Below are 11,028 nucleotides of genomic sequence, written 5' to 3'. Positions count from 1 at the left end.
ACTAAAATTTAGAACATTATTACCCTTTTAATCCTTTAATTTATTTCAATCTCAACTTTTTTATAACAGATGAAAAAACAAAATGTGAGCTGTCTATACAAATTTTATGACCAATGAAAAAATAGAATGTGAGATCACCAAATACTCATTTAAATACAGATTTATTTACATATATATATATATATAATAAGACAGAAGGGTTTTTGAATTTGTCTTACACACATTTGTCCTATCAGGACATTTGAACAGCTAAGATGACTTTTAATAATAACATCCAACCTAAAAAATGTATGAACCAATCTAAAGATTTCAAATTCCTGCCCATAAACATCTACATGTCCACTCTCTCTCTCTCTCTCTCTCTCTCTCTCTCTCTCTCTCTCTCTCTCCCCTTTACCTCTCATCACTCTGTCTTCTTCTTCTCCTCTCGGCCTATCACTCACACCTTTCCTCTCGACACCATTGCTTAGCCAAGAGCACGTCATTGACATAACCCTTTCTCTCTCTTCATGTCCTCACGGTTAACCTCTAAACATAGTCTATGACCTTCCCTCTCCTTTTCTCCGACGCTTGGTTCTCGGAGATTGTCGCCCATAAATTTCCCAATTTTCGACCAAAAAAATCTCCTCACAATCTGTCTGGGTTGCGAATTGACAATACCCACATATCTGTGTCTCAATCAAAACCATTTGGCTTTTGGGTTTGGTTTTGAAACTCGATCGATGAAGGGTTTGCTTGATGGGTACGAGAAAGGGATAAACCGTTTGGCTTCTGGGTTTGGTTTTGAAACTCGATCGATGAAGGGTTTTGTTTGATGGGTACGAGAAAGGGCTACAAGCGACAATCGAATCTAATGGAAGACCCTCCAATCGCACTGTCGTTTTCAGGTCTGTGTCTCTCTATGTAAAGTCTTTAAATTTTTTTTTAAAATTTGTCAAATGATGTTTTTATTGTGTGTAGAGGTTTTGAAGAGAACAGTGACAAGATACGAATCAACACTGATTGTCAAACTCACAAGGTTGTTTCTCTTTTTGATTATTTGTTTTTTGGGTTTTAATTTTTATTGATTGATTAATAACAGATTAATAATAGATTTTGTATATAGATGTATAACCAAAAAAATTTATTAATAGTTAGTATAGAGTATGTGTGTGTTCAAATTGTGAGATGGGTTTTTATAGTTGGTCAAACATCACTAGTTATAGTTGAATTTTCTACTTTAAAAATGCAGATTGATGATCTCAAGCATTGCCCATTTGTTGAGGTAATTTATGTTTATTGATTGTTATTTATCTTTATATTTGGTTAAACATCACAAATTTGGGTGAAATGGTTTTCTAGTTTTGAAGAAAGATTTCTTTCTCTTCATGTCCTCTCCCTTTCCCTCCTCTGTCGTTGCTGAAAGTAACATCTCTACGACCTACATCAACTCTTCGTCTCTTCTCTCTCTCAGTTCTCAGATCTTCTCTCCGATCTGCTTTGAATGGTTTCATTTTGAAATGTGTTTTGATTTCTAAAAGGTTACATTGTGTTTGGATTTGTGTTTCTAAGATTTGGGTTTTAGTTTGTGATTTTTAATATGTTTTAATGAATTTTCATTTAGTTTGAAAAATGGATCTAACTTTTGTGATTATTATTTACATTGTGCCTTCAAGCATAGGCATACGCTAGGGGCTGAAATTGTGTTTGTAGGGCTAAAATTGGATTCAAATCCAAGCCAATTGAAATATGGATTTGAATTGCATTTCAAGGACATGCGTGGTTGATTTGAATTCCAGTTTTTCCATTCCATTTGAGTACATTTCACTTGGATCAGTAGATTTGGTTTAATTTTCTTTTGTCGAATTTAATGTTCTATTTTTGAATTGTTTGTCTGTCAAGCATTGATTATTAGATCTTGAAAATTGGCTCCTCAACACCGATCACAGCGCCACATGGGTGGTCAGATGCAACAGAGCAATGTTGTCGCAGCTGTTCTGTATGGTTTAATTTTCTTTTGTCAAATTTAATGATCTATTTTTGAATTGTTTGTTTGTAAAGCATTGATTATTAGATCTTGAAAATTAGCTCCTCAACACCGATCACCGCGCCACATGGGTGGTCAGATGCAACAGAGCAATGTTGTGGCAGCTGTTCTGTATGATCACCTTGGCGGTGACGGCTTTCTACACAATGCAGGTCCTGGGAGCAATGCCGGTGGCGCCTTCATGGCTCCTTGGCTCCAATTTGCCGAGTTGCAGCATCTAGCTTCACCCTTGGCTTCCACCGAGATCGATCATCGCCTCTTACCTATTTTTCTCATGCAGGTAATCATAATATTGCCTCTACATTTTATAATTCATTGCCATGCCCATTTGTTTTCTTCAATTTGAATTTTGTTGGAATTTGAATTTTAGGATTGTTGGGTACTATACTTTATGATTGGCACTCCATAGTTCATTTTATTTTGATTCAGTAATGCCTGTTTCACTATATTTGTGCCACACATTGTATGTTGAAAAAAAAAATGAAAGATATATGTATTGATATTAGAGCATTTGTATTTTGATTGCACTGCATTCTCTGTGCTGAAGTATCAAAGATACATTTCATTTGAACAACTGAGATGATTTGTTTTTAACCATTGAGGGCTGAGATGCTTTGTGATATTTTCAACCTCCTTTCCAAAACAATCCCCTCTCTCTCTCATATAATAAAACATGACTATTTTATAATTGGCTTAGATCAATTCACTTCTTGCCCAAAGAAGTTTCCTAACACCTTCCTTGCAACACAATTCACGCCACATCTTTATCTCTCTCTCTCTCTCTCTCTCTCTCTCTCTCTCACACACACACACACACACGTGTACACAGAATTCCCCACTACGACCACAGTAGCAGATTTACCTCTTCCTTTTCGCAAACACCCACACTCCTCACAACCATCTCTGCTTCTCCCTTCTTAGCGACCCTTTGTCAACATCTCAATCACAACAACTACAGTAACCCCACTCCCTATCTCAACCATCGCACATCCACCATCTTAGCCTCATGCAACATTGCAAAAGGTAAACACATTTATTTATATATATGCCTCAGTTTTCAAGATCTATTTGGAAAGCTTTGATCAAAATTTTTCTTTGTATGGAATTAATAACTGCATTCAAATGATTTTACTTAATCTAACTATTGTTCTCATATAGCAGAAAGCCCTAATTTTTCACACCGCTGAAGTTTAAACCTAGAGAGATTTCTTTTTCTTCTTTTTCTTTTTTCCTTCAGTTTGTGTATTAGATTATAAATATTTACTTTTAGATTTGTGGATTATGCTGATTAGTTATACAACTATTTCTCTTTTGGTGTAGAAAACATGCTAATGTGTTTTTATCTTTATTAGTTAATCTTTTGTGATCACATTAAAAAATAATGAAAGTCCAATTTTGTCATGGTTTGATTCTAGGCATGTAATTCTTTATCTTTGTGTGGATGTTATGTTATTTTCTTGAATAGAGTAATTCATTGTCTTCTTTGTTTTTTTTGTTTTTTTATTTTTTGTTAAAAGTAAATAAAATAAATAAAATTGACTGACTAAACGGAATTGACACTCTTTCCATTGATGTAGCAGAACTAGGATTTATTGACTTGTTAAGCTCTTTCTACCTTCATGTTTGTTGTTTTGAAATTCTTTCCATGTCTTTGTATATTGCTTTTAGGATGTTAGTTTTGATGCTCATTTTCTTTGAAAAAATTCACATTGATTGAAGTTTGTAATTTTTTTATTTACTAGAGTGAGCACTTCCAAATTGAGGCATGAGTTATAGTTATAAAGGTAAATTCATGATTTAATTAGTGAGCTTCGCTGGAGGTTTTATTTAATATGACTTGAATTTTCTAGCTAGGGAATCATGTATATTTTTGAATCTGAATCAAAATATTATATTGGTTTTTCTCTATCTTTTATTTTTATTTTGTATTTTTTAACCTTTATAATTAACAATGTTTTCAACTGGTTTGTTTTCTTGATGGGAACTAAAAGCAACATATTCATCCAAAAATGAATATTAAACACAATGTAAACTTTAATTGCTTTTGAATTTAATTGTGTATCGGTTTACAATCTTAAAAAATTCTTATCCATTATAACATTGTTTAGTCATGTTCTAATTAATAATGTAACTTTTTTTTTTCTATGAAATACATGTCTCACATTCCTTTTTTGGGTTTCCATTGAACAATACACTCAATGAGTTAGAAGAGTATAGGAATAAATTAAACTCTTGCATTAGGAAAAAATACAAAGATTAGAAGGTACTTGGATTATTTTTCTCGTACAAGGTTGTCTCCACTATCAACTGAATTTTGTTTTATATCATGGTTTTACTATTGAATTCTGCTTTTCTTGGGTTGTTTTCTTTTTCTTATTGTATCAAACATGATGTTTTCACTGCAATAGGTTTTTGGGCAACTGAAGTTTGGAGGTTTGTATGATTCGTTGTCATTCTCAATTTCACTCTCTGCTATTGCTTTCTTTCTCTTCATTTATCTACTTTAATAGTGCAGAAATATGTCTACTCACCTGAACATGGAATGATAGGTTTCAATTGACCATAATAGTTGCGTTGCTTTAAACAGTGACGTTGGCATTTGCAAAAGAGTTTGTAGTTATTATATTGAGTAATGGATATCTTAACCTTCAATCGTGTACCATGCCAGATCAGATCAATTCTGTTTTTTCTTTTTTTCTTTTTTTGAGTTTGTAATATTATGTAGCACACTATTTTTTTCCTACCAAGTTACTAACCAAACTTTCAAAATTTGCATTAATTTCTCACAGAACAATGGAAGCAAGAGTATAGCGATTCTGGTTTAAGACCCGACCTATGCGTTATTTTGGATTCGGGTTTCTTGGTTTTGTATGGTTGTTCTTGTCTTATTCCTCTTTTCTCCCCTTGAGTCTGGCTATCGAGATGTGTTGGTTGTGTTTGGAATAGGTTGGTACATCGTTTTTCAAAAACTTTGTTGCTCAGAATTTTGCTCTTACGCTCGAGTGTCACTTCTTGCGCTCGAGTGGCCTTTATGAACTCTTAGTACTTTTACAGGCCTACAAAACTACTAGAATAGTGTATTCTGTGCTCGAGCGGTGTTTCCTACACTCGAGCGATCATGCGCTTGAGCGGTCATTCTTGTGCTCGAGCGATGGTCTTCTATCTGTGAAACTACTGGGAGTGTGTATTCTACGCTCAAACATCACTTCTTGCGCTCGAGCGGTGATGCCCTTTTTCATTGTGTCTTGGCGCTCGAGCATCATTTCTTGCGCTCGAGCGGTAATCATTTTTGTGTATGGACGCTCGAGCATCACTTCTTGCGCTCGAGTGGACTATGCGTATATTAATTCGTGAAAGTCACTTTTCCCACAACTTTCTTTCTCTCTCTCTCTCTCTCTCTCTCTCTAAAACATTTCAAAACTCTACCTCTCTCTCTCTCTGTAGTGACCCTCATTCCTCACCTTAGCCTCGGGCATGAGCATTTGTATAATCTTGTTTTGCTAAGTTGCAGTAGTGAATTTTCTTGACTTGTCTTAACTAGAATGAGATTTTTGTCTTGGTTGGTACTTACGTGAAATTTACTTGTTGAGTCTTGTTCTTTTCTGGTGAGTCTAGCCGAGGTCACCTTAAAGCTAGAACCATCTTGAAACCACTTTGGTTGACCTCTACCTTCGTCCTGACATATTGGCCGAGATGTCATTTTCTAGGCCGAGGTGTATCATCAAGGCCGAAAGGTGTATCATCTAGGTCGAGATGTTATCCTTGAACCCAAGTGATCTTGTTCCGGATTGGTGCGACCTAGACTGAGGTGTGGCACATCTAGGCCGAGGTGTGGCACAGCTAGGCCAAGTGTTGTCCGTCCTAGCCGGGATCATAGATACCTCACCTACCGGAGCCGATGTTTTCACCCGATGTCAGTACCTTGTTAGAGTGCCATGCCGCTTTACTTGTTGAACACCCTTTCGCCATACTTTGTCTGGTCTGTCAGCCACCTTTTCGGGGAGAACCAACCAGCCGTTGCCACGTGTCCGAGCCGAGTGTTAAATCAGCCGGCAGTGAGTAGAACCTATCATTTTGTACCATATCTTTGCCTTGAGAGAGAGGAGCTCTAGAAGGAAGAAGGAGTTTTAGAGTGAAGGAGTGGATCTTCGAGCTTGATTCTTATAGATCTAACCGTTAGATTCGTGTATTAAGGTTAGATTCTTGACCTACTCTTGTTGTTCTTGTTAATCATCTAGCTGCATTGCATGATCAAACCTGATTTGCAAGCCATGCATTGATTGAAAGTTTGGTTTTAGAAAGAGAAAGTGGTATTCATGTGTTCTTGAATAAAAGCCTTGTTTGATCCGAAAGTTTGCATTAAGATTCATGCTTATGTGTTTGTTTTCATAAGATCTTCGAGTATGGGTACCCAGGTCCATGTTTTTAAATTCATAGCATGAAGTTCTAGATTTCATAGTGACAAGTTAAGATTGAGCATTCATGTGTTTCATGTTCTTCAGCAGAGGGAAACCCAGATTTTTCCAACTTCATTTCCTTGAGCGTGGCCACCGGGACCACACCTCGGCAAGAAGGTGTTGGACCTCGGCAATAGCCTGGTTGGTACCCAGCATGTTTTTCCCGAGAGGAGAAACAGTGTTTTGTCTTGGTTCGACTTAGTTTTGAAGGAATGCCGAGATCATTTGCATCCATGAAAAGCTTGTTTGAAAGTGATTTCAATAGACTTTGCCATGTGTTTGTAGGACTTGGACTCTCGCTTGACCCCGACGTTGAAGAACTGTGTGAGTGGTATTTTTGATAAAGCTACGTTATAAAGTTTTGATAAAGTTTTGCTTTGTTTTGAAAAGTATTTGCTAAGCATGAATGACTATCCCTATTTGTGTATCAAGTATTAGCTTTGATCTTGAGAATCTTGAAAGTTCGTACATGCTAGGGGACTATAAGCATTTGCAGCACAATCTTGAAAGTCTGTACATGCTAGGGGACTATAAGCATTTGTAGCACAATTCTTGAAAGTCCGTACGTGCTAGGGGACTATAAGCATTTGTAGCACAATTCTTGAAAGTCTGTACGTGCTAGGGGACTATAAGCATTTGTAGCACAATCTTTGTTAATGTCACCCATGAAACTTGAAAGACTTTGATTGATGAAGCTCGATAGATTTGTTAGATGAACTCAATTTATCCCATGTTTGTCATAAGCTATGATTATGCATTGTTTTGTTAAAGATCTCGGATGTCATACATGCAAACCCTTTATTACTTGTATCATTCACTGAGTATCCAAGCTCACCCTCTCTATATATATGTAGGTGATGAGCAAGAAGGCGATGAGGCCTAGATGTGTTGCCGATATGTTTTCGGATGTATTTGCCGACGTGTCTCGGATTCGTATTTTTGTAACATCTTGAAAATCATGCTTCTCAGCTTATATTTCATTGCGTTTTGTATATGTCGGCTTGAGAAGCCTTTTGGTCAAGATGTATTTTGTATTTCATTTCTTCTTGTACCCAAGTTGTAAGACCTTGTAAAGATGTATGCCATTTCATTTGACTTATGCACAGCTCTTATGGACTAATTAGACTTGTATATATTGCTTCCGCACATGTTAGCCCTATATGTAATACTCTGATTGTATGTGAATTTTGAAAGTTGGCCTTCGGTAATCTCGGATTACTGGCCATCACGGCACCATTCTACTAGGTGCGGAATGGGGTCGTGACAGATTGGTATCAGAGCACAAGTTCTTATAGTACGTTACTCACACTTCGAGTCCTAAAGAGCATAGGACTTTCCTTAGGATTGATGTTAGGATTGCATCATTATGCTTGCTACTTGACAATGTGTGCATCATTTCAGCGTGACTATTTGCTATTGCATGCATATTGTTTGACCATCTTGTTTTAAAGTCACATTTTGCACACTCTTAGCATCATGAGAAGAGGTAGACCACCCGTTGGCCGAGATCATCTTGAGGATAGATTGGATAGATTGGAGAGACTGGTCGAAGGTTTGGTCCGTGAGTTAAGGCAAACTCGGCCACAAGACGCTAGTACTACTTCTACCCAGGCCGAGCAGACAAATAACCGGCATGCAATTCCACCTCCGCCTCCTCCAGTGCCGCAAGTGCCTCCATAACAAGCTTTATATGGGGACGGCACCATAGCCTTGATCAGAGAGTTCAAAAAGATGACGCCGCCGAGGTTCTTTGGGGGTATTGAACCGATGAAGGCCGAAGCGTGGGTCTTGGAAATGGAGAAGCTGTTCGAGATTTTTCCCAGCACCGACGCCCAGAAGGTGTCATTAGCAAAATTCACCTTAGACGACGATGCACGAAGATGGTGGATGATGACCCGAGAAAGTAACCCAGGTCTGACTTGGGCCAGATTTTTGGAGCTATTCTACAACAAGCATTTTCCCCTCAGTGTCCGAGATCGCAAGACCACGGAATTTCAGACTCTGACATAAGGTAACAAGACAGTCACAGAATACGACCACGCTTTTACCGAGTTGGCGAGATATACGCCTCACATGGTCGATGATGAATACAGAAAAGCTAGAAAGTTCGAAAGTGGACTGCGCGGACCAATTCAGGATTGAGTTAACATGCTCAACATGCCAACTTACGCCAGAGTGTTGGACAAGGCCATCCTTGCAGAAGCTAACCTAAACCGGTATCAGAATTCAGGAGAGAACCAGAGGAAGAGGCAGAACAATGATTGCCGCCGAGTTCCGTTTAGCGCCAAGAAAAAGGCGAATGTGGGCAGCTTCAGCAACTCGAACCAGGAAAGTAGCGCTAAGCCGACGTGTGCAAGTTGTGGGAAGCCACATTCTAGAGTTTGCCGTTGGGCATCAGGAGCCTGTTTTGAATGTGGTGAAATGGGTCATCGCGTGAAAGACTGTCCGAAGACAAGAACTGACGATGGTAAGAAGGATGGGAGCACCCCGGCCTCTGCGCAAAGAAATAACATCGGGAGGGCCCAAATGAGACAGGGCAGAGTTTTTGCGTTGGTAACAGGAGACACTACGAATGCTGAGACAGTGGTGTCAGGTACACTCTCAATTTGCTCTCAAGATGCATACATATTAATTGATTCGGGATCTACACATTCATTCATATCTGTTAAGTTTGCCGAGAAATTAAATAGAGAACAAGAACCCCTCGATTATATATTACATGTGGCTACTCCATCTGGGAGAACTATGATTGTTGCATCCATTTATAGGGTGTGTATTGTTGTGATTGAGGGTGTAGAATTATTAGTTGATTTGATGCCGTTAAGCATGACCCACTTTGATGTCATATTGGGGATGGACTGGTTAGTAGCGAATCACGCATCTATTAATTGTGTTTCAAAGAATGTCACATTGAAACCCCCAAACCAAGCCGAGGTTATTTTCCATGGTAAAGGAGTAGTACCCCCACCTTACTTAATCTCATCTATGAAAGCCTATAAATTGATCCAAAAAGGGTGTCGAGGTTACCTGTGTAGTATACTAAGTAATCTGAATGGAAGCGTTGAGCTAGCCGACATCCCAGTTGTCAAGGAATTCCCCGACGTCTTTCCAAATGACTTGCCTGGCTGCCTTGTCGATAGAGAAATAGAATTTACGGTTGATATTACGCCGGGAACCCAACCTATCTCCAAAACACCCTACAGAATGGCCCCAGCCGAACTTAAAGAACTAAAACTGCAATTACAAGAATTGTTGGGTAAGGGATTTATTAGACCGAGTGCTTCACCATGGGGAGCACCCGTTCTGTTTGTTAAGAAAAAGGATGGCACACTTCGTCTTTGTATCGACTACCAAGAACTGAACAAAGTAACCATTAAGAACAAGTATCCGTTGCCGAGGATCGATGATTTTCTTGACCAAGTACAAAGGGCACGAGTCTTTTCTAAGATTGATCTCAGGTCGGGCTACCACCAGCTGAAGGTTAAGGCCGAGGATGTTGAGAAGACTGCTTTCCGGACAAGGTATGGCCACTACGAATTTTTCGTAATGCCTTTCGGAGTGACCAATGCTCCTGCAGCATTCATGGATTTAATGAATAGGGTCTTCAAGCCGTACCTAGACGAGTTCGTGGTTGTTTTCATCGACGACATATTGATCTATTCCAAGAATGAAGTTGAGCATGAGAAGCACTTGGGGCTAGCCTTACAAGTCCTAAGAGACAAGAAATTATATTCCAAGCTTAGCAAGTGTGAATTTTGGCTCTCCAGTATCTCGTTCTTAGGGCATGTGATTAACGAAGAAGGTATTTCAGTTGATCCAAGTAAGATTGAAGCCGTTGTGAATTGGCCGACACCGACTAATGTATCCGAGATTCGTAGTTTTCTGGGTTTGACCGGCTATTACAGGAAATTTGTGAAGGATTTTTCAAGGATTGCAGTACCACTGACACAACTAACTCAGAAAAGAGTGGCGTATGAATGGACCGAGGATAGGGAGTCCGCTTTCCAAGAGTTAAAGACAAGGTTGGTTACAGCGCCGATACTTGCTTTACCGTCAGACAAGGAAGAATTTCAGATTTATAGTGATGCTTCACATAAGGGATTGGGTTGTGTGTTAATGCAAAGAGGTAAGGTTATAGCATACGCATCTCGTCAGTTAAAACCCAATGAAAAGAATTATCCTACCCATGATTTGAAACTGGCAGCTGTGGTCTTTGCTTTAAAGATATGGCGCCATTACTTGTATGGAACTTCTTGCCAAGTTTTCACAGACCACAAAAGTCTGAAGTACTTGTTCACTCAAAAGGAATTGAATATGAGACAGAGAAGATGGCTTGAACTATTAAAGGACTACGACATGCAGATTCAGTACCATCCAGGTAAGGCAAACTCCGTAGCCGATGCGTTAAGCAGGAACTTGGTTGGAAGTTTGGCGTGCCTGGCAATGATTTCAGTAGAGCCAACCATAATTGAGGAAGTGAAGACTAGACAGATGGAGGATAAGTTCCTCAAGAAGGTAATTGATGAATTCGTCACCAAGCCAAGG

The sequence above is a fragment of the Camellia sinensis genome, chromosome 6 (genome assembly GCF_055761805.1).
Source record: "Camellia sinensis isolate YWXY chromosome 6, ASM5576180v1, whole genome shotgun sequence".
NCBI lineage: Eukaryota > Viridiplantae > Streptophyta > Magnoliopsida > Ericales > Theaceae > Camellia > Camellia sinensis.
This window is presented reverse-complemented; position numbering follows the sequence as displayed.